General features: G+C 46.0%; 1 protein-coding gene and 1 long non-coding RNA gene across 4 annotated transcripts in view; one reads left to right on the top strand and one right to left on the bottom strand.

Annotated features, from left to right (window-relative positions):
* Positions 1-15: 15 nt before the first annotated feature.
* LOC123369292 lies at positions 16-14,973 on the bottom strand. 3 transcript variants are annotated; one of them, XR_006578986.1, is made up of 4 exons: positions 14,729-14,973; positions 12,211-12,315; positions 4,560-4,732; positions 16-360 (listed from the first exon to the last, which is right to left on the bottom strand). It is a non-coding gene; the product is annotated as an uncharacterized LOC123369292 (long non-coding RNA). The 3 variants fall into 3 exon arrangements; XR_006578985.1 differs by lacking the exon at positions 12,211-12,315 and adding an exon at positions 1,408-1,525; XR_006578984.1 differs by lacking the exon at positions 12,211-12,315.
* A 67-nt stretch (positions 14,974-15,040) lies between these two features.
* Positions 15,041-22,563, top strand: part of PHRF1 (PHD and ring finger domains 1) — a 63,239-nt gene continuing 55,716 nt past the window's right edge. Inside the window, exon 1 of the mRNA XM_045014698.1 lies at positions 15,041-15,136. The gene's annotated coding sequence lies outside the window, so the exon portion shown is untranslated. The remainder of the gene's footprint in view (positions 15,137-22,563) is intronic.

Here is a 22,563-nt window from a genome sequence, read left to right as displayed (position 1 = left end):
CAAATGCAGGGTGGACTAGGCATAATGTGATCAGGCAAAGTGGAAACATTTAATTGGCTTCCCTAGGTTTGATTCTTTAAAAAAAAATAAATCATATACACACACGTGCACACATTAAATATCCACAGAATGACCCACCACTAATATCTGATCTGAGCCTACTCATCCTCCATCCAGAAAGCCTGAGAACAAAAGCCTTGCGGCAAGAATTAACAGCAGATCTGGGCTCTCCAGGGCCAAGGTGGAGTGTGAGGTCTGTAATAAAGGATCTTTTCACTGCAGATGCCCTGCCATCAGATCCTGCTTGTTTGAAGCTGGAGGCTGTTTGCTTGAGCGCCTCAGTTAGATGCATCTGCCATCCTGTTTCACAAGGTAGGAGAGAAATAGGTGTGTTTATACTTTAAAAGAACTGAAGAGTAAATTTGCAGTAACTGAGTAATCGCAGACAAAATTAATATACTAGAAGAATAAACACTGTTGTGTAGCAAAAGAAAACACAGCGGACACCTTGATTACTTACTATATTACTGACTGCTATGTAATGGGCTACTGAAATGGGTACCTGCAGGTCAAAGTCTGGATTTTTCCAGGGAACCAAACCTAGTTAGGTTCCCATCTGCTATTAAATCCCAGTTTAAGCAGCAGCAGGGAGAAAAGCAGAGAAAGAGACAGACTATGGTGCATGTTGCAGACAGACTTCTATTATAAAGCCCTATTTTAGCACTTTTAATCTCTCTGGTTCAGAAAAATCTGATGGCCCTGGAACTTTTATCTGGAGGCAGAGGAGAAAGAACATTTCCCCGAAGTTTGAAGAAGAGTCAGACCTGTTCAAGTTGCAGGCTATTTAAAAAAACTTCACTGATTTGAAAGGTTGATTTAAGTGTAATGTTTTCCTTCCTTTAGTTTGACACCTGCATGTTATTTAACCCCCTCAAACATTCCTTTGAACTGCATGTCTCCAACAACTCATCCACCCACTGGCTTTGCAAAACAAATTTTTAATTAAGCAATGTTGTTAACTTCTGGTGAGAGCTTTGGCCTTAATCATGACTAGGTGATTTCAATGGGAGTTTTGTGCCACACTTCAGTGAGAATGTGGAGGAGGGGCCTATGGAGGGGGGTAGGTATAGGAGTTCTGGAATCAGTTCTGGTCTTGACTCTGGAAGTGGATGGAGTTTGTTATAGTGACTGGGAAACCTCTTTGTATACATGGTTGCAGACATGATGCTGGTAGAAAAACTTTTAAATCCCATCTTTAAGTCTCTCCCCCCCTCAAAAAAAAAATCCTTATGTTTTCAGAGTTTTAGGGTGAAGTCTCATCACCACCTTTAACATGGTCTGGAACTGATTACTGTGAGATTTAAAAAAAATAAAAATACCAAATATTTTTAAAATGTGCTATCTTACCACATCTTTTACAAAATAGACACAAGCAGCGAAATGAATACAGGTCATTTATCTTCTAGAGCAGGTGAAAAAATTGGGGAAACTTTTGCCATTGCTTTCGGTAACTTTTCAGTTTTTCCTGGAAATTTAAAAAAAAAAAATTTATAATGGATTTTTTGGGCTGCCTGCCTAGTTTGGGGTCACTTGAACTTTTTGTTTCCCTTCCTCAAGAGCTGTGACCTCTTCACTGTTGTGTTGGGAGCAAGCTGCTGTCACCTGGAAAACATCCTGTTTCACAGGAAATGATCCCCTCGCCTCGTGCTCAGCAGGGATGATTTCTGGAAGTAGTAACAGCAGAAAAGCTTTCTAGTAACAACAAAACCTTGTAGCTTCCTGCGTTGCCTTCTGTATATAACTCAGTGCAAGGAGTTAGGGTTGGCTGCTTGCTGTAGGTGTCTTTCCTCTGACTTTTTAAACCCCTTTTCAGAGACTGATAGAATTTGAGGCCAGCAGAGACCATTGTGATCACTGGTCTGACCTCCTCCAGCATGGGTTTAACCAAGGTGCCAATGGCTCAAGGTGGTAGAAAAGCTGCGTGCTGGGCTAGCACCAGCTGGAGCAACTCCTCCAGGGCTGCATCTGCACCAACCATTTTCAGATCTTCTCCCATGGCTGGGCTAGCAGTAGAGCTAGTGCTGGGGAGGAGGCAGGGGCAGGTGTTTGTGTTGTTGGGTCTAGCCAATGCAATGGAAATACCTGTGCCTGGTGTACACCAGCACTTCTCCTGGTAGAGCTACACTGATAGACCATTTCTGGAGAAATTCTGAAGGAAGAGGTCATATAAGGAACTGGGTGTTTGGGAAGGGGAAGGGCTTAGTGGTGTTGTCATGACTTGGACTAATGTTGGCTTACATGCAAGGACACTGCACCCTTTCCCTCACTGGAATTTCTAATTGGAACATACTAAATTATATGTCATGCTGCTTTCTTACCCCACTGACTCCCTTTCCTCTTGCATCAGGTGTCTGATAGCTAAGTACCCTGCCATGCTCTCTGTTCCCAAGAGAGGGAGTCCTGCTAGTGTCAAAATACCCGCCATCCTTCCAGGCAGTGCTGACAAAGTAGCAGCATAGCAGGGCTCCAATTAGAGGGTGGCTTCAGACTGCAGCAACTCAGATCCAGATGTGATCAGTTAGTGACTGAACACCTAGGGCCAGCAGCCAGGCGGGTACAAAAGCAGCATTTTATGGAGCCCCCAAGGGGAAAAGGAGCCATGGTTCAGGCTGGGTCCTGAGCAATTTGCTGATTGTAACCACTCTTCACTTCCTCCTCCAAGGCAGGCTGACAACTGTGGTCAGGGTTAGCTAATAAACCCCAGGCTTCAGCTGCCATTCTATACAGTCCTGCTGTACTGTAGTAAATAAGCTCCCTTTAGCTTGATGATTGCAATGGATGTGGGAGGGGAATTTCTCTGGTATGCTGCCTTACAGCTGTGGAGCTGCAGCTTTCACATCTCTGACCTGGGAAAGTGGAGGGGAATCTTCCAAAGCACAATTCCCTGGGACTGTCAATGGGGTCTGTGCTCCTAAATCCCTTAGGCACATTTGAAAATTGCTCTTGGGTTCAGGTACAGCCCCTCACTTGCTTTTAGCTGAGCCTAGCCTCATACAAATTGATGAGAACATTTAGCCCTCTAGCTGGTCCTCCTCTCAAGCCTATGGATGTGCTTAATTTAGAAGTTAGTGTTGCAGGTGGGAACACTGAGGCATAGCCGGTTAGGGATGTGCCTGTGTAGTTAGAACCCAGGTGGTCTCAATTTCCATCCTGTGCTCTAACTACCAAATCCCATTAACTCAACTGGATGTTCATTACACCACTTGCAGCTTATTGCAAAGCACCAGACCCTCCCACTCCCGCTGGTTGTTTCTGTATCCGATCCACTAGTTACATATCTAGCGTTAAACTTCCAGCAAATCCCCTGCCCCTCTTTAATGTACATTTGTCATGGGATCTCACCCCCACTTTGAGCTTGTGGGTTCAAAGATGGGGACCCGCAGGTATTCTCCCCCCACCCTAACCCTTAGGGTAGGATTCCTTCTCGCTGCCACCAGTCAGGTTAACGTGTCTGACGCACTGCCTGTCCCCCAAGCTTCCCCTGGGGAACCCAGATTCAAACCCCTTGAATCTCTACACACAGGGAAGCAGCCCACTTCCCCCCTCCCTCTCCTGCTCTCTCTCTGCTTGGAGACAACCCTTGTCTCCACAGAAAGAAAACTGCTTTCAACAAAGCCTGCTGGAAACTTAATTCCCTCCAGCCAAACTGCTGAAACTGCTTCTAACAATACCACTTAGAAGCAGAAGACTAGTAAACTGCCTCTTCTCTCAGGTTGCTTTCCTGCTCTAGAAGAAGAGAATAGCTTCCTTCAGCGTAGCCCAGCTGAAAAAACTCCTTCTAACAATGGGTTCGAAACTCCGCTGCCACCATGTCATGTTAACGTGTCTGACGCACTGCCTGTCCCCCAAGCTTCCCCTGGGGAACCCAGATTCAAACCCCTTGAATCTCTACACACAGGGAAGCAGCCCACTTCCCCCCTCCCTCTCCTGCTCTCTCTCTGCTTGGAGACAACCCTTGTCTCCACAGAGTGGCGCCTAGCTTCCTTCCCCTGAATCCACAGGTAAGGAACTTAACCAAGTCCTGAACTTAAAAGAGTTTATTAAAAGAATAAAAGAAAGAAGAGAAAAAAAATACACAATCTCTATGACTCCAAGATAGACATTCATAGGGTCTAATCTTATTAATCCCTGGAGAAATTTCTCCCTTTTCCTCAGTACAAACAATACAGGCAAAATTACGAATAATCAATGCAAACACACAGAATTGCAGACACAGGATTCTTATATGAAATTACCCAGTACTTCTAATACTCACTAGCTTGAATAGAAGAAATTAGTTCAGAAAGATGAGCAGACTTGGTTAAGCGTCTGTGCTGGTGTAGTTTCAGACGGCTAAGAACTCAGAACAAAAAACACAGAGACCCAAGTTCCCGCTCTCTGGGATTTTCAAATTCTCTTCCCTGATTGGTCCTTTGGTCAGGTGTTTCACCAGGTCTGTGTTAACCCTTTACAGGTAGACCTTAACCCTTAACTAACTACTTATGACAACATTGCTTTACCATGTATGATGCTGGTGGCCAAACTGCTCATCTTGTCTTTGTGTGTTTCTATGCTCCTCTTCCATGTCGCTGCACAGGCCTAGAAGGGGGCAGATTTCAGGGCCTGCAGTTGGAATGAATGGACATCTCCCTTTGATGCATGAGCTCTCCGAAGCTGTAGTGACTTTGCAGGGCTGATGGTAATAAGTAGCAAAATCACATCAGTCAGTCAATTGAGCAGATGTGACTGAATCCACACAGGGAGCAGATATATTGCGTAGAGAGCGGTCATTTTTACCTATGCACTTTTCTGACCACCCCCTCAGTTTAGGTTCAGCGTGCTCTGAAACTGCTAAGGCAGATTCAGCATCTGAAGCACTCAGGCTGCGTTGGAAAGAAACTGTTTATTGCACACGAGACTCATGGGGTTTGTGTATTTAGATGCTGAGTTTCTGCACGTGTGGCTGCCGGAGCATGCCCTCTGCTATGCACACACAACTCCCATTGACTTGTGGGGAAGGTTTTGCATGCATGCCATCTCTAAGGGTGGAATTTGGCCCTTTCCTTCCAAAGGCAGATTACCAGGCAAATAGGCTGGCTCTCTCCTAGTAAAGTGCTGCTTGTGTCCAGGTTCTTCTCGGGACAGTACTATTTTCAGATTGAGTAGTTGCTCTAGGTCACTTGCATAAAATCCCTGTGAATGAATGAATGAAAATAGGTAGGGTGGCATAGGTCAGGGATTGGATGGCTGTGTAAGCCAAGGAATAATGATTGTGATTTATGGAAAGGGATGCAGCAGGCAAAGAGTGGGACAGAGCTGAACCTCACCACCCATTGAGTCATCAGCCAAGGAGACAGATGCTGCTGGAAACCAAATGGCTGGAGCTTGGCCTCCGATCTGCAGTATGTGCCACAAAAGGAGGGGCAAGCAGGGAGATAGTTCATGAAACACAGGGACAGACACCCTGGGGCCTGCAGTGTAAATAAAATCCAAGCTGGGTTTAAGTTCTCAGCCCAGCACATTGCTTTGCATGGCAGAAGCTGACCTCTTCCCATTCATAAAGGAGAGGAGGGTGTTGAGAATAAGTGAGCCTCACGTGCAGGGCTGATCTAAGCAATGGGCTATACCTGTTCTGTATGGGAGGGGAATCCCCTCCAAAAAGGGTGGGCTTGGCTAAAGATTGAGCTTTCTTCCAGAGTACAAATGAGCTGCCTGGCTGCAGTGTGCTGCTTTCTCTGTTTTCCCAAACCCCTGCTTCAAACAAGTCTTTTCTTTTACAAATGAGCTGTTTCTCAGTTACGTGCCTTTTGTCCTCAAGAAAGTCAGAGCCCTTGTGATTCCTGCTTGAATGTGAGTGACCCAGCTGCATAGTCATTTTTGCAATATGCAAAAAAGTCCCCTTTTTCTCACCCTCCCCTTAACAGCTCACTTGCAGTGATCTCTCCGAAGGCTCCTGCTTGCCCACACCGTGCATGGGCAGGATAAAGGGGGCAAGTATATTTCAATTCAGATTAGCTCATGCGCAAAAGGAACTGTGCCACTTATAGGGATGGTTTTAAGAAAACCCCACTGGCATGGAAACTCAGCACTCTCCAAGACTCTAGAGTCTGCTGTATTGGCCTGAATCAGAGCATTTCTAACTCTGCCAGTGGAGTCGTCTCTCAAGCATTACTAATCACGACATTGCTGGTTGAACTGCCCAGCTCCTGTGTTTAGCTCTTGCAGCGGCATGTGGCTCTCAAGGGCCTGATGATTTCACTCATGGGCAAGATGGCTGCAAGTTTTGCTGATGGGAACACTTGATCAGGTGCTCTTTTGCTTACTCCCATAAGTGAGATGCTTGCTCTTGTCCTCTCAGAGTCAGTGTAGGTATGGAGAGGAGATGGGGAGAGAGGCAGTTTGAAGGTTAAAGTGACCAGCTACATGGTGTTGGATTCCTGCGGTGCTGCTAGTGGGATTTGTGGGTCTCGCATAAACCGTGGTCCAGCAGCTGCAAAGGCAGTTGAGTTTTTAACAAGGTAACAAATGCCTTTGATGAATGACCCTCCTTGTGTCTTACAATGTCATCTGCCATTACAAAGAGAGGAGTAAGGCCAAGTGGAATAGAAAACATGCCCACCAACTTCCCCTCCCTGAGTGAGACTGTCAGTTAACATCCCCGGAGGATTCTACTGGTGGTGGTAGTTTGCATGTTGATTCTTGAATAGCATCTCCCCTGTTAGACAAATGTATATAGATTTCAGTATCACAGTTCCCACTGTTTGGACAACAGGAAAGAGACATGGACAGGCTCTCCTCTGCCACTTTTGTGACTCAAAGGTTTTTAGATTAGATTATGCCCACTCCTTCCTTTACAAATGTTGTGTTGATTGCAACCATATCCATTAAATTCATCTCCCAAAGCACTTTGAAATGGGTTCACTAGGGAGTAGTGCTTTGCTGGGTGTGAGTTATACCTTCACCAGCTATGGTACAGAAAACACAGTTTGGCAAGGGCGGGGGACAACTATCACAGCAGGGCCCTGACACAATTAGCGCCTGGAGTGAATGTAACCGAGGGACTGAATCATATTAGTGCAGTGCCTTGGAGTCCACCCTGGGCTGTAGTACAACTAGGATGGATTGGCTGGTGCAAGGGAGCTCTGATGACCTATATTAATTGTATCATGACACTTCTATGTTTTAGGGTGAGCTGGTTACAGCATTTTCTCTACCACAGTTAGGGCTTCCTTGAGCCCGTCTGAACATCAGCTGTTACTGAGATGTGTAACAGGGATCCAAACACTCTGATTTGATGTAGACAGAATCCAATCGCATTAGCTGTTCTTAGGTGAAGACCTCTGGTCACAAATTAACAGGGATCCTTTTATAGCTAGCACTGCTGAAATCCTCCCCTGGGGATACATTACCCAGATCTAGCTCCTGTTTGGGAGGAGGGCAGGTGCTCAGGGCGAAGGTTTTCTGAGCTTTGTTCTTATCAAACTGAATTCTCTAGTCTTGGCTTGGGCCGAGTAACTCCTGTTTAACCTTGGTGCCTTTGTGCTGTAGAGCTCAGAGGCTTGGACTGAAGGAGTAATCCAGGTAGAATCTCCACTATCCTGTGCACGCACCCCATCCCATTCCAATGTGAGCTGAAGTGCCAGAATTCCTCCTAAAGTGTCATCTCTGCAGTTCGCAGTAGCTGGGCTTCACTGCCCACCGTCCCCTCTGCTGTAATAGCTGGAGCAGGAGTGCTGCTACACAACCCAGATCCACACTGGTGGTCCCTGTGGTGAGCATTTGCTTCTAGTTAATGCCTTATGCATTTAACCTAAGACTGAACAGCACCCAGAGCTCTTAAGCTAACTAGCCACAGCTCTCTGCCTTTTGGCTCTTACATGCTCTAAGGCTGTGTCAATAATACATTTTGCCATTGAATATTTTATTGATGATTTGACTTTTGCGGCTTGCAATTCCCATTTCAAGGCAGCCTGATTGTTCCTAATTAAAATTGCATGCCCTGGGAAAACCCTTTGTGCTACAGTGTAGATGATGCTGTCCTTTTCTAGGCCATGACAGAGCAGCAGCAAGGAATTATCCTGTTATTAGGCTGAAAAATACATTTTAAATAAAGTGCCCTGTGTGTACTGGGGAGGGAAGCGGAAGGCTGCTCGTGTGGTTAAGGTGTTGGACTGGGTGTATGTGCAGAGCTGGGTTCTGTTCCCCGCTGCCAGATGTACTATGACCATGGGCAACTAGATGGGTGTGCCTCTGTTTCTCCAGCTGGGGAAATGACCTCTTTCCTCCCAAAGCAGGGGGAGGAAGTGTTAATAGATTTCTAGTGGTGATGCATTCAGGTATGACGTTGTTAAAGCTCCATTGAAAAGCTTGTAAGTGCAATTGGTGACCTATACCATCTAAAAAAAAAAAAATCTTTCTGATGGAGTCTCCATGCTGCTTTGTCCAAGCCTCCAAATCAGCTTCTTTCACATCCGCTATTTTTTCTGTTAGAATTAATCTCTTTGACAAAAGGCAAGATGTCTATTAACAGGCCAGGGATGAGCCCCAAGGACCACTTCTTTAGTAACATGTAAATCAGGGATTGGCAACTTTTGGCATGCGGCCTGCCAGGGTAAGCCCCCTGGTGGGCCGGGCTGGTTTATCTACCTGCTGTATCTGCAGGTTTGGCCAATTGCAGCTCCCACTGGCCGCAGTTCACCACTCCAAGCCAATGGGGGCTGCAGGAAGCAGCGGATGGCGCATTCCTTGGCCCGCAGCCCCTATTGGCCTGGAGCAGCAAACCGAGGCCAGTGGAAGCTGTGATCGGCCGAACCTGCAGATGCGGCAGGTAAATAAACCGGCCTGGCCTGCCCTGCTGGGGGGCTTACCCTCACACCATGTGCCAAAGGTTGCCAATCCCCCATATAAATAGTAAGGGAAATAAACTGATGACAGCAGGTGAATTTGTAAAGCAGAGGGAGAGATTTTAAAAAAACCTCAAGAGCCAGACACCCCTGGATTAGGACACTAGCATATAATCACTGATCAAGTCTGCCAGTTACAAGTGAAGTGAGTTTGCCAGTCTCTGCATGGGAAGGCTCTTGCTGATTAGTAGTAAGACAAGCAGGAGATGCCCAGTGCTGTTTAAGGGTGGGGTGGAAGGAGTAAATGTTGCCCTGTCTGCCAAGGTAAAGTCAGTGCTATCTGTCCTTTGGTTAGACAAAATCCACCCCCTCCCCTCCCTCCCTCATTCATTCAGGAAAGCTGATGGCAGCATGGCCATTTTCCCACCACTTCCTGCAAGCTCTGGGGCTAGTGCAGCTGGTTGGCAGAGTCAGGAAGAGCAAGGGTCTCTGGCTACGGCTTCTAGAACAGCTGGGCAGTGGCAGCAGGTGGCCCAGAGCAGCACTTGAGTGCATCAGCTGCAATCCCTCTTCCTCCCAACATGAGGAAAGACCTGAATTCTCCTTCAAACTTAACAGGAAAAGAAAGCACAAATGTCAGCTAAAAGACAAAATTCCCTCTTGCCATGGACAAATAAAAACAAGATGTCTGTAAGGAAAAGAGTGACTAGCTGTCATAGTAATTTTTTCAGGGTGGCTGGTAGGCAACTTTAGTGAAACTGGGAGACTAAAAGGTAGCAAGGAGTAGAGAGAAAAATCCCTTGTATTTAAAATGCAGGTAAGCACCTGTCTCAGGTGATGGTGATGACTGTATTATTGTGCAGGCCCAACCCTGGCTTGAATCCTGTTTGTGAGGACAGAAGCGTTGATTCCCCTTCACCCTATCAGGTGTCCCTTGACAGCTGTCCCACACAAAGCCAGTTCATCTGGAACATTCACAATGTGTTTCCTCTGGACAACCTGGGGGGCCTTATGGGAGATGCCAGAGTGATTTGGAACTAGTTGGCTGGATGTATTTGAATAGCAAGCAACTTTTACCCATGCCTGGACCTGGTGTGCACTGCATCCCTATGCTTACTCTGGACAGTCAGCAAGCTACAGCCAAGATTGCTCCCGCTCCAGCTCCCACAGAATATAAAACTGCTGCCCAATACATCCTACAGAGCAAGTTTGACTAAAGCGTCCTAGTACACAGCCGCAAACACAGGCAATAGGCATCTTTCAATGTGTTATGTGGGGGCAGAAAATGATGAGTCCAGCAAGAACTCCTGTTTGCGTTAGTTATTTTATAATCTAGGTTGCTTTTGCAACTTCCTGCCATGTCATTAATAGAGGTAACTCCCTGGAGCCCACAACCACATACTCCTATCTGCATTTAAAAGTCAGATCCCTCAGCTGCTTCCTCCTGTTGTGTAACTCAGGGCTTTGCTATTTCCATCTCTGCATCCCTAACAGAACCTCAAGTCCCCCCTCCTCATCTGCCCATGTAACCACTGCACCAAGACCTCATGTTGCATCCACTAATCTTCCTGGCCAGAGAGAAATGGATGGGAAATCCTGGCATAGCTGCTGCTTGATCACTCAACAGTGCCTCCCTCTGGCTGAGTCTAACCACTCCCTTCCAAAGCTGGGGATGGAGCAGGCTGCTGGTGTGGGGCACCAAGAGTCTGTGTGCTCTTCCCTGTGGCACTGCCATACATCCCAGCCTGTACCTTGTATTTAAAAACAACTTAATAGCTACATATTTATATTTGAAACACAGATACTGTATAGGCAGAGCAGTCATTCTCTAAAAGCCAAAAGTGACTCCATCAGCTGATGTAGATCATACCAGTATCAGCCATTATGCCAATGGATGGTTTGTCTGTTGACTCCCAGCTCTACTAAAGTCTATTACAAATGCTTTCAGCTCCCACTGCAATAGAACTAAATGCACAGACTTCCAGGGACAGCCTTAGAGAGCAAGTGCCATATTCAGACAAGCAGACTGTCAGAAAGGGCCCTGCCCTGCACATCAGTCCAGGACTACACTGATTTTTTCCAAGCCTAGCTGGCCATGAGTGATGTACTGTATTGGATTTACTTTGTTCACCACAGTGGAGGCATTTGATCTTTTTAACCAGATAAAATAAAACCATATAAATTGGTATATTCTAACGGGCCCAGGGTCCACCTAATCCAGCATCTCCTCTCTAAAGTGAATGAGTGAGATTCCCATAATGCACCTACAGACTACATCAGTATGGAAAGCTCCTAGGTGGAAGTAATCAGAGCCACGGGCAGAATTTTAGTCATCTTGTGTCAAGTACATGATTTTACTTCAAAGGTCAGTGAGTCTGCATGCCACACACTACACTGGAAATAAGTGCCACCATGACCAGATGCAGAGCTGTACTTGGCAACTCCCCATGCACTAGTGGCATCTAGAAAAGGGAAAAACAGGTTTAAAATTGTACATCATAAAGGAGGAAGAGAGGTGACTGGGAAGAGAGAACATGGATGTAAGGACACTGAAAGAGAGGCTACAGAGAGTAGTTGTTATATCCCTTTACTCCTCTCCACCCTAGCATACAGTGGGTTCTGTCTTTTTACTGTAATAGCCAGTCATATGGGGCATCTGTCCACTCTTCCCACAATGAAATTAAGATCAGAGATTTGTAGTATCTTGTCTTACATGCCCACCCAACCTTCAACATAGCACAAGTTACCAAAAAAAAACACATGCACCAAACACTTCTAAAGTCATCTGCCTATCTTATTCCTAGTTCTTATGCCAGGCATTCTGCTTGTTACCCTAAAGCACTTAACTGAGATTGTTAATGAGCTTATAAGCAATTACTCTAGGCTTTCTGGTTTCTATTAGGTGAAACAAACAGCCACAAAACACGTTTGTTTCATGCAAACTGCAGTTTTGAAGTTGCAGTTTAGTGCTCCCAGCCCCTGGTCTGACCCATTATGGCCATTCTTATGTTCTTAATTCTTGCAAGTAGCTTCTACAGAGTGCATTTCTTCAGGATTCAGCATGTTATACAATGCAAGGTGTAGGAAACTAGCGGAACATGCACCCGCTGGCCCCACAGCCTCTCCCAAGTGAGTTACAAATGCTCCATTTATTGCACTTGGGTGTACAAACCATAGAAGGGGTGATTTGTTTGAGCCATAGAATGAAGATCACTTGATTAACGAAGATCAGAGCAAAGGGAAGTAAAGCGCATAGTCATAATTTTCCTCTTTCTGATGAAAGTAGATAATCCCCTACCATGGTAAACAGAGACAAAATAGATTCTACCTTGCTTTATGATTTCTTTCAGTGGTTCTTGCTCTGTCCTGGAGGAGTCTGGGAGATTTGCTTAGTGGATTATGGATGAACAAGTTTCTCTCCCAATGGAATCTCCTGCCAGCAGATTTTTTTTAAAGTATTATATAAGCTCATACTTGCACTTATGTAAAAGTAACACAGACTCCCTTTTAACTATTTGTTATTCCTAACATACTAGCTTTTCTCTTCATTGATATTCAGATCTAAATGCACCTAATACACACCATGGGATTTGCAAGTGGCATGTACATTACAAACACAAAAGGGTGCTTCCATTTCATAGCACTAATAGGTGAACTACAAGTCTACCAGCCTCCTTTGCAAGGCTTTGCAGTTGAAGCAAAATAAATATATTTCAAATATCTGAAGGATCTTTCTGCTTAACAGGCTTCACTTCAGCATCCTCCACTACTACAAGACACACACTTCTTTGACTCACTTCTTTCACCAATGGTTTTTAAGACCTTGCTTTAATTTAGCCCTGAACATTCCGGCTGTAAATGTGAATTCCACAATACAGTATCTGTTTAACAATTCTTAATTTTTTATATTATACAAACCCCTGCCCCCCCCCCCCCATGTAACTGACACACAAACACACACTGTTTAACTGGGGATGTATTTTCTCAGCAGAAAGTGTCTTTCAGAGTGACTATAACCCACATACATCAAAGGTTTTTATGCTTCAAAGCTGAGAGGGTCTTCTCAGAACTATTGGAAAGAGAACAGTAAGGCGAACAACATTTCAGCTTGTTCTAGTATGGAGAGACACCTCCCACCACCACACTTTTTCAGCGCAGCTAGTCCACTCCACTTTCCTACTCAAGCCAACAGACAGTCCACTGCTGCTGAGACAGTGAAAACAGGCAAAAACCCCAGAGGCTTTAATATTATGTAGCAGAGATAGTGAAAGGAAGTGATTTACATTTTCAGTTGTTTGGGCCAGCCTATCATGCCTCACAGCTGGATCTGCTTAAGCTTTCACCATCCCAGGGCCATGAATATAATAATGAATGTATACACAGTGATACTGTAGTATTTATTGAGGACTATTGGTGACAACAGGCTAGTCTTGTCATGTCACTAGAATCTTACCATAGAAGCATTATTTCTTAAACCAGCAACACACAATTCTCCGTGGGGCTATACAAAGGGGGTGGGGGTGCAGAGTTTGTTGCTTCAAACTCCCCATTTATCTTACTGGAACTGCACAGGATATACAAGTACAAGAATCTTGTAAATTTGGGGGGGAAATATGATTCTCAAATGTGGTATTTTCACTTTGGTATCATAGGTAGAAATGCAACTACTAACTAAGAGGAAATTGAACTCAACATGTTTACAAAGATGATCTCACACCCAGCAAGTATCCACCTAGGGAGGCCACACTTTGACACTACAAAGCCTCCTCATGACCAGTCCAAGGGTCTCCTTTTCAGTGTGTTATTGACTATGTACACACATGAAATAAGGAACTGTCCCATTGTATAGTTGTAAGTTTCAGCTGCAGGCTTGAGGGGAGGCTTCCATACCACAGCTAAGTTTTGTCATAGTTTGACCTGACAGTCAGTGAAAGGTGCAAAAGCACCAGGCCTCATCTACACACACTAGTGATTTTCAAGTTTCCCCTACTGCTGTGCCCCACCAGCTGCAGCTCTGTGGGCAGAAACACTTGTGTAGCTAAGCCACTGACTAGTTGTGGGAAATATAAATAGTGATCAGAGTAGATGGCCTCAGAAACTGACATCCTCTGTTTGTCCGCAGAATTGTTGTGCCACAGCTATCTACAGTACAGGAGTCCCCTGCTCTACTCTTCCACTGAGCAGCCTCTTAACTGCCCTAGGAGAATGTAGTTCATTCTCTGTGGCCCAGTCAGTTCTCAGCCTCTCTACTGAGCAAGCCAACTTCGGGGAGGGAGGTTATGAGCATTTGCAGATTCTTGACAGTATATTTGGGGGTGGGGGAACCACAAACACCCTGGTCCTATTTTTAACGTTACAAGAGAGCCAGACAGCTATTGTGTAGATGCAGCCACCAGCAGCTGCCAAAGCTGCTCTCCTCCCTTCCAGGGTATTTGGGCTAAGAGGACACAGCTGTGTTTCTGACCCAGCCAGCTGGACTTAGTTACCCTGATCAGAGGGCAGAAGAGTTGACTTCCTCTCAGGAGAGCAAACATGCCTACTTCAGGATATGAAGGGGAACTGCGAGCTGCTCAGGAAGGTACAGACTTACACCTTATCTTTTAAAGCAGTTTCTTGCTTTACTTGATTTGTAGCTGTATGAGAAAGACCTGACTTCAAACTTTGTGTTATTAACTATGTACAAACAAACCTGAGCCTTTTTGGCTGCTAAAAGAACATCTTTTTCTTTCCCAGGATGAAATGCTCAGTTTCCCCCAGGGTCTGGTTGGAATGAGATGGAGAGCACCAAATCATTTCACAGAGGCCACTAAACAGCCATCAGAAAACAATAAGTAGTCGCTACTAACCTGGCTTGGATTCATGAAGTTATCTAGAGGTAAAACAGCCCCACACCACACCCCAAGAGAAAACTCTGTAGCTAGTGAGTTTCCATAATGGAGCAAAACTGAAAGAACTTTATACCAAATGCAATTTGCTTGGTCACTTCCTCTATCCTCTTCACTGTTGCTATTTAATACAACCACAAATATCTGAAACTTCCCTCTCATTCCAGCTTCGCTTTCCGCATGACGCAAGCAATGAAATGCTGATTCTGCATTTGTGACATCACATTCTGTTGCTAGAGAAATGAACGGAATCACTTGTGTTTATCAGTAAGTCTTCACCGCAGGATCAAACCAGGAGAGAAAAACTGGCTTGGAAAAGAGCAGAGCCCTCATTTAAGACACAGCCAGCTACAAGAAACTGCAAAGGTGGTAAGAAAAAAAACTGGAGGGTGAAACTGGTTTATACTTTACCTTTAAACAGACTAAAGAGTCTTTAAAGTGACTCACTAGGGCAATACCAGGCATAGTTTATTCTGTTAACACACCCTTGGCCCGCAGGAGTTCAATTAGTCATTGACTGGGTACCAAGATGTCACTGGCTGGATGAAGAGTTTCTCCAGCTAACATGATTTAAACAAAACCCCAAATCACTAGCTTTTTGGAAGGAATGGGTGAGGTGGAGGGAAGTGAGGTCTCATTCTCAAAGATGTGCTATTGCATTTGCTGTCTTCCCAGGAAGACTTTATAACTGCTTCCTGTCACAGCAGCCCTAGCTCATGTCATAATATATACAGTTCACTGGTTCCTTGTTGCAGAATGGCCCAGAAACATTAGGTCTTTCAATGCTCTGCCACTGAGAGGTTGCTAATTTAAAAAAAAAAAAAAAGTAAATACACAGAGCATCTGAAAGGCACACGTATCAAGGGAAACTCATAAACATAGTACAATCAATGAACTTATTTTAAGAAAAGATACTGTGCTCCTCTCAGCTTGAGGTTTAAGGGAAAGAAAATTGCAAGCAAACTTTTCTGAAGATTTCACAATAGTTCAGTTTGGTGAATTTGTCAGAGGCTGCTGCTGGGATGCGAACAGCTCTCCTACCATGTTGATGGAAGGATCCAGTATCGCCTCTCCATGGGGCAGGGTGATGAAGTATATACAGTGATGTCCGAAAAGCAGGTTAGCCGCTGTCACACGCACAGTGGAGTCTTTAACAGCACAATGTGCGTTAGTCAGTGGCTCACCAGCTTCTGGAGGATTAACCCAATGTAGACAGATACATGCTTCCAGGAAGCCAGCAACAACCTCCCACCCCAGCACACTGACCTGAAACACAGAAGAAACAAATCAGATCAACAACCAGGAAGAGACAAGCTACCATTATGCATTGAGACATGAGTACTCCATTTAGGACCTTCCCCAGCCTAGGCATAAGACATGTAATCTAGTCAGTCCTCAGAAAACTTTCATGCAGTGTTTGGGTCAGTCACAGCTTGCAATGGGGCTGGTGGTTTGTTTGATTAATTTCCTTTTGAGGGTGTCAGTAACAGCTCACAGTTCCCTGTCAGGTTAACTGAACTGGTTCCTTCTCTCTAGCTATTTAACAGTATCTTGTAACTTCAGGTCAAAGCTCCAGTGCCAGTCAGGACCCCCCCTTGCATGACAGGTACCAAGCTGTGGTCCTTACCCCAGAGAGTTTATTGGATTGTAAAGAATTTTAAATGATGGAAAGTCCTCTACTGCATCAGGTCCATGGTCCATCCAGACCAGTATCCTGTTGTCAACAGGGGACAGTACAAGTCTTCAGAGGATGACACAATGCCATCAGCACTTATCACAGCAAAATCGACTTTAAGCACCCCCTTGTCTAAATGGAACACTTGAATCTCCAAGGTTTCCTATGCATTTTTAAAAAACTCTTTAAAAAGACCAACTGCTCAGATTGTGTGTCAAGTTTCACTAGACTATGAATTTTTCTTTTTGAAAGGCAAGCTTGGCATTTTTTTTTAAATTGATTATTTTCATTTTGCGGTGGGGGAGGAGATCGGGCAAGGTGCCGCTTGTTTCAGCCGCACCGACACTGGCAGTTCAACGCTTGACAGTAGGTTTCGAAGAGCCTCACCCCTAACATTCCCATTGCAAAACTGAAAGCGCAGCTGACTCTGCCCAGGGAGTTTGGAGAGGACACAAAACAAGGGGGGGGGGCGTTACTTTGCACACACGGTCCATGGTTTGGGGCATGGGGGGGAGGGATTGCAAAGCCATGATGAGACCCATGTCCGCTGCCCGGGCGGAGGAAGGGGAGAGCTGGCCCTGGGGAAGAGCCCCGGGAAAGGCTGGGTTTGCCAGGGCACCCCTGATTTCCAGCTCTTTGCTCCCTTCTCCAGCAGCGCACGTTCCCCGCCTCTGGCTGCCCCTCTTGGAGGGGGCTGCACCCCCAGCTAACCACGCGCCCCGGCCGTGCCCCACTTCCCAGCCCCTCGCTCACCTCAACTTCGGAGGCGCTGGCAGCTCCTGTCTCTGCCTCCCCCGGGGCTCGGCCCGTCCGCGGCGCTGCTCCGCTAGGCGCCCCCTGGCCTCGGGCACCCCGCGTCCTGCCCGGCCAGCCCCGGCAGGAGCCGCCTGCAACTTCGCTCCCTCGCCCTGCCCATGCCGCTGCCTTGCAGCCCGCCCTCTCCCTCTTCCCCCCATCCCGCTTCATGCAAATCACCCATTGTGACGCGCCGCCCCCGCCTGCCAATGGGGAGTGCGCCTGGAAGCCCGGGGGCCCCGCCCCCGCCGCGCCCTCCAATCAGCGGGCGCCCCCGCTGCACAGCCGGCTCGGCCGGTCCTCCTTTCCCCTCCCCTGCCAGTTACAGCGCGGGGTGCGGGCGCGTTCGGTTCTGCACGTCCTTATTTTAGGGCGGAACCATTTGTACCTGTTGATCCGTCTCTCACGCCCCCGCCCCCATCCGACCCCAGCTCCCCGCAATGGACGGCCCCAGCCAGGAGCTGGCTCTCAGGAAAGCGCCCAGTAGGGGGGGAAGGACTGCACCCATTGATGTGGTGGTTGCTCCCATCCCTACATCCCCCCCTTCGCCGGGGGTGCGCAGTGGTACGGTCCATTTGGGCTTTGCCATGAGGACAGTGTCAATGTGCACGTAGCAAGCGCAGCAGCAGCAGGACAAGACCCTGGTGGCGCGCGGTGCTGGCTGCGGCTGCCCCGCCGCGCGCCACTAGGGGTCACTCCTGCAGCTGCGCGTGCAAGTTTCCCTGCTGGCTGCACCGTCCCTAGGCGAAGCGGTCGCCCTGAGCTGGACACCCCATTGCGGGGCTGTAGCCTTCTGCTCCTGTCTGTGCAGGGCGCGCGTCTGCCTGTGCCTCGGGGCTATTGAGCGCTAATGATTAAAAGTAACGTGCAATCACCTCCGCCACCTGACATCTGGAGAGGAGGCGGGAAAGGGAGAGATTTTACAGTGTAAAGATAGTGCATCTGATTTGCATAGTACCAGTTCCTCCCAAAGCACATCGTAAGGAATCTTGTTTAAAGCGCAATGCATAGTAATATGCACGGAGAACCGATACGGTGTACATTATTTGCACTGCGTTACAAAGCTCCTATGCATTGTATTAATACTCCAGTGCACACAATGTGCTTTGCAGAACTAGTGCAGATATGCGGGGGGAGAGTGGGAAACTGGTGCAGATGATATATTAATAGGGCATGAAGTATTTGTACAGCGCTGATAATATGCAATAATACAATCATCCAAAGTAATGCTAAAAGAACAACACTTGAGGAGGAGAGTTTCAAGTCCCTCGTCCTCTGGTGTATTTTTGTGACTATGCTATATGGACTGTCCACTGGATTGTAAACATCCTTGGAGCATGCATGGCTGGTGTTTGCAGTATCTCTGCTCCCACCACTAAGCATGTTGGTGGTGCTCAACAAAGTACGATAGGGAAATTGTACAGTACCTATAATTGTGAACTGTATGATTCTATTGGAGAGCACAAATGACACACTGCGATGGGGGTGGGGGTGGTTATATTTTCAAGGTTTTAGTGTGGCCAAATAAGTTAGCATTTTCCCCAAGAATATGATAGGCAAATTATAAAACAATCCTTTTAAGGGTCAGATACATTCTCTGTAACTTTTGGGATTTTGATGCTGTCCTCTCAGCAATTGTAGCACTTTTCACTTACGTGGTATCTTTCACTTGAGAATCTCAAGAGTGCTAAAACAAGAGTTAAGTAAGCCTAACAACACCCTTGTGAAGTAAATTGTACTAGACCAGGTTTATTTTTACGGATAGATGAACTAAGCCCCAAAGAGTACCTTAGTTGTGGTTACACAATGAGTCAGTGGTAGACTCTGGCATGCAGCTTCAGAATTCTCACTCCCATCCACCCCTGCTGCTCTGACCCTGAAACCACACACTTTCCCTAAAGTTTATTACACTGCACAAATTAAAGACCGATAGGCTGCAACACTTCTTTGCTCATCTCACTACCCTCTGAGTGTCCTGCAGAGGTGCAATCACAACAACCAACCTGATCTTGCAGTTTTTGGGACAGCTGGCAAAGCTAAGAGGTGGTCTTCAGGATCAAGATGAAGCATTGTATGCTGGGCCTTGTACTCTGCAGACCACGTTTCTGTAGTACTAATGAGGGAGGCTCTGTTCCATTTTATGCAAATTTGGTTTGACCATTAGAGTCTTATAAAGTTGCCAGTGCTGCCCTCAGCTGGGCAAAGTTTGGGCAATCCCGGCTGAAGATGGTGAAGAATTAATTAAATGTAGGAAAATGGCCACCCACCCAAACTTCAGAGAAGTTTTTGAACAATAAAAACATGATTAAGTCTCATAAATTCTATATACATTAACACCCTTGGCTGGCTTAGAATCAGCTATAGCATTTTAAAAAATTTTTTACTAAATGTCCATGGTTATATTTTATATGTAGGTTTCAGTGGTAGCTGTGTTAGTCTGTATCAGCAAAAAAAAACAAGGAGTCCTTGTGGCATCTTAGAGGCTAACACATTTATTTGGGCATAAGCTTATAGGTGCCACAAGGACTCCTCATTTTATTTTATATGTAGTGTCCTATTCCGCATTCCTTACTCAAGCAAAATTCCCTTGGGCCCTGATTCAGCTCTCATTTACACTGGTGTATATCCAGAGTAATGCCATGTAAGCCAACAGAGTTATATGGGTGTAAAAGCACTGTGAGAGCAGAATCAGATCCATTGACTTCACTGGGAATTTTGCACAAAATGTAAAGATCCCCCTGCAGCGGTCATCAACAAAGTTTGAAAAAAAAAAGCTTCAGCATCTTCTACCTCTTGAGGAACTCCATTATCTGGTAACAAGCTGCTGTCATCTAGTAAATCAATCACTACAGGGGATCAAGGCACACAGGTTGCCAGAGTGTGTCAGGAACATTCACAGCCATTATGACCAAACGATCCTCCACTAATCAGCACACAACACAACAGTAAGGGGAAAAGACGTGGTTCAAGTGTCCTCAAACAAGCCCTTTTCTTATGAAGAATGCCATGGATCTTTATAGACAGGCATCTGGTTAGGTTGAAGGATAAAGGCTTTTGCACAGTAAACTGCACAGATCCAAGTTTATTTTCACTGGAAAGATGAAGGGCTGAGACAACACTGCTGAGAGTTGAATCTGGGGCTCTCAGGATTTCAAACTTGACATTTAACTCACTACACCATACCAATTAGGTTGTCTTTGCTAATCTTTGCCCCAGAGATAAATGTTACAGCCATGATGTGAACTCACCAGAATGGGGTTTCTGAGGGGAACGTAGCTGCAGCTCTAATTATCACAGTGCCTAGCTGTGCGTGACACACAGTGGAGAGCAGAGCTTGGAGTAGGTTCAAATCCACAGTGTGAAGACAATAGGTGATTTTTAGTCAGAAGCCAAAGTACACTTCCTCACTGTGTAACACTAAAGATATTACATGCTGTAATACAGAGAACTGGTGCTAGCCAGTACATGTACCTCTGAAAGAGGTGGTGCCCATCCACCACTCCAAACAGCAATGACATTTTCATTTTTTTAAACTATTTATTTATTTGGAAAGCTTTAACAAGTTTACAAATCCTTGCCATGCAAACATCAGAAATGAAACAATGAGTACAATAGTTAGCTTTTGTTTACAGAGACATTATATAGAAATACTGTCATCAGAGCTTTCTGTTTGACAGGGTATTACCATATTGCAGAGTAAGCATCATCACACCACCTATGTCGGTTCTAGTGATTTTATTAACAGCAGACACATCTTCTATGCCATGACTCTCTGATGTGTGGCCAGTTTGGAGGCGGGGGGTAGGATGAGGCATATGCACTTCTGTGTGACAATGCAGATAATGGCAATCTCTGGTATTTCCGAGGGTCAGCCAGAGGTTATTCAGGGCCTTGGGAACAGTCAGATGTATGGATCTGAGGAGTCTGCCTGAGTCTCTGCCCATCTTACAAATACATCAGTCTCAGATTCTAGTCAGAGTTGAATATGGAATGGGGTCAAGGAAGGCACTCGTCCTGGGGAGGATCAGGAGGGCTTTGACAACTAAAACAAGACCCTGGGGGGTCATTGGAAAACACAATTTCCCTCCTCAGCTTCATTTAGCAGCATCTTATGGGGGACTGGCACCCGGCCATTTGTCCTGCTCTCTGCAGCAGCATGCTGGAAACACAGCTGATACTATGAACCTGGCCTATGCCTGACCATGGGGATGAATGCGACAGAGTGCACATCACTATAAGGGAATCTGCAGGATTAATAGCACTTTAAAGGAACAGAGACGGCTGAAGAGCATGTGCTCACCAGTAGCCCTTTGGTGTGCCATCTCTGACTTGGGAAGCCATAGAGTGGACCCAAAAAGCAGGGATTGATATGGTGCTCTATGCAGTTACTTTGCAGGACACAAACTTGTCTTTTTCTGGCCATTTCCTTTTGGCTTCATTTTGGCAGTTGCATCACATGATTCCATGGTAACTGGTTGACCTAAAATTTCTTTTGGATGCTTAACAAAGGGGGTTAAATTCAACCACTTATATAAGCCGGTGCAATCTCCTTAGAAGTCAATGGGAGTGCCACTTGCTTGCACCAGGGTTACCTTTGGCCCTGTTTTTGTACACTGAGTGGTTGATTTCTCCATCCTGCCTGAGTTCTGCTTGAGCACAGTGGAAAGGGAACCTAGAAAGCTGGCTGCTGTTTCCTGATCCACAGATATGCAGCCCCAGTGTAAGAGCCCTTCCCTCTACCCTCTCTGTGCCCCACACCTCGAACCTGGGACAGTCCTACAGCTTTCCATGGACAGAGCTCCCTTGGGCAGGGCCAATTCTCCACTGGCCCTCTCTCAAAGAGGCTTTAAGGCCACTTTGTGCTGCTATGAAGCAGACCGGAGAATCTGATCCTGATCCATATATGCATTCAGAAATGAAGGCTAAAGCAATGATTTCTCTTTGCTTTTCTGGCCTGGGTGATCTTGTAAACACAGTAGAAGAGGAACTGAGGAGAATCATGTGAAAGCCAACTTGATTAATTCCTCTGCTTTGTTCCCTACTCACGACTTAAATTCTGACTATGGTTAACAACCTCGGTGTTGGAGTTACTAGAGCCATCCCTCTTTCTGCAAAACCCTTCCTCCACTGGCTACATTTCACAAGTGCTTCAACCTTTCCTGTGAGTCGAGATGAACCAGTAGATTTCTCTAATGCTCCTGTTAGTTTATCTTCCAAGACACACTTCGTCCCCTTTGTGCTATGACAGATCTAAAGTTTTCTTATGTAAAACGTGATCCTTACAAACTGTTGTTGTTATTTATTTATTACTTTATACTGCAGCAGT

This window comes from Mauremys mutica, chromosome 4, assembly GCF_020497125.1.
Source record: "Mauremys mutica isolate MM-2020 ecotype Southern chromosome 4, ASM2049712v1, whole genome shotgun sequence".
In the NCBI taxonomy this organism is placed as follows: Eukaryota; Metazoa; Chordata; order Testudines; family Geoemydidae; genus Mauremys; species Mauremys mutica.
Note: the sequence above shows the minus strand (reverse complement) of the source record. Positions and strands in the feature narration are given on the sequence as shown.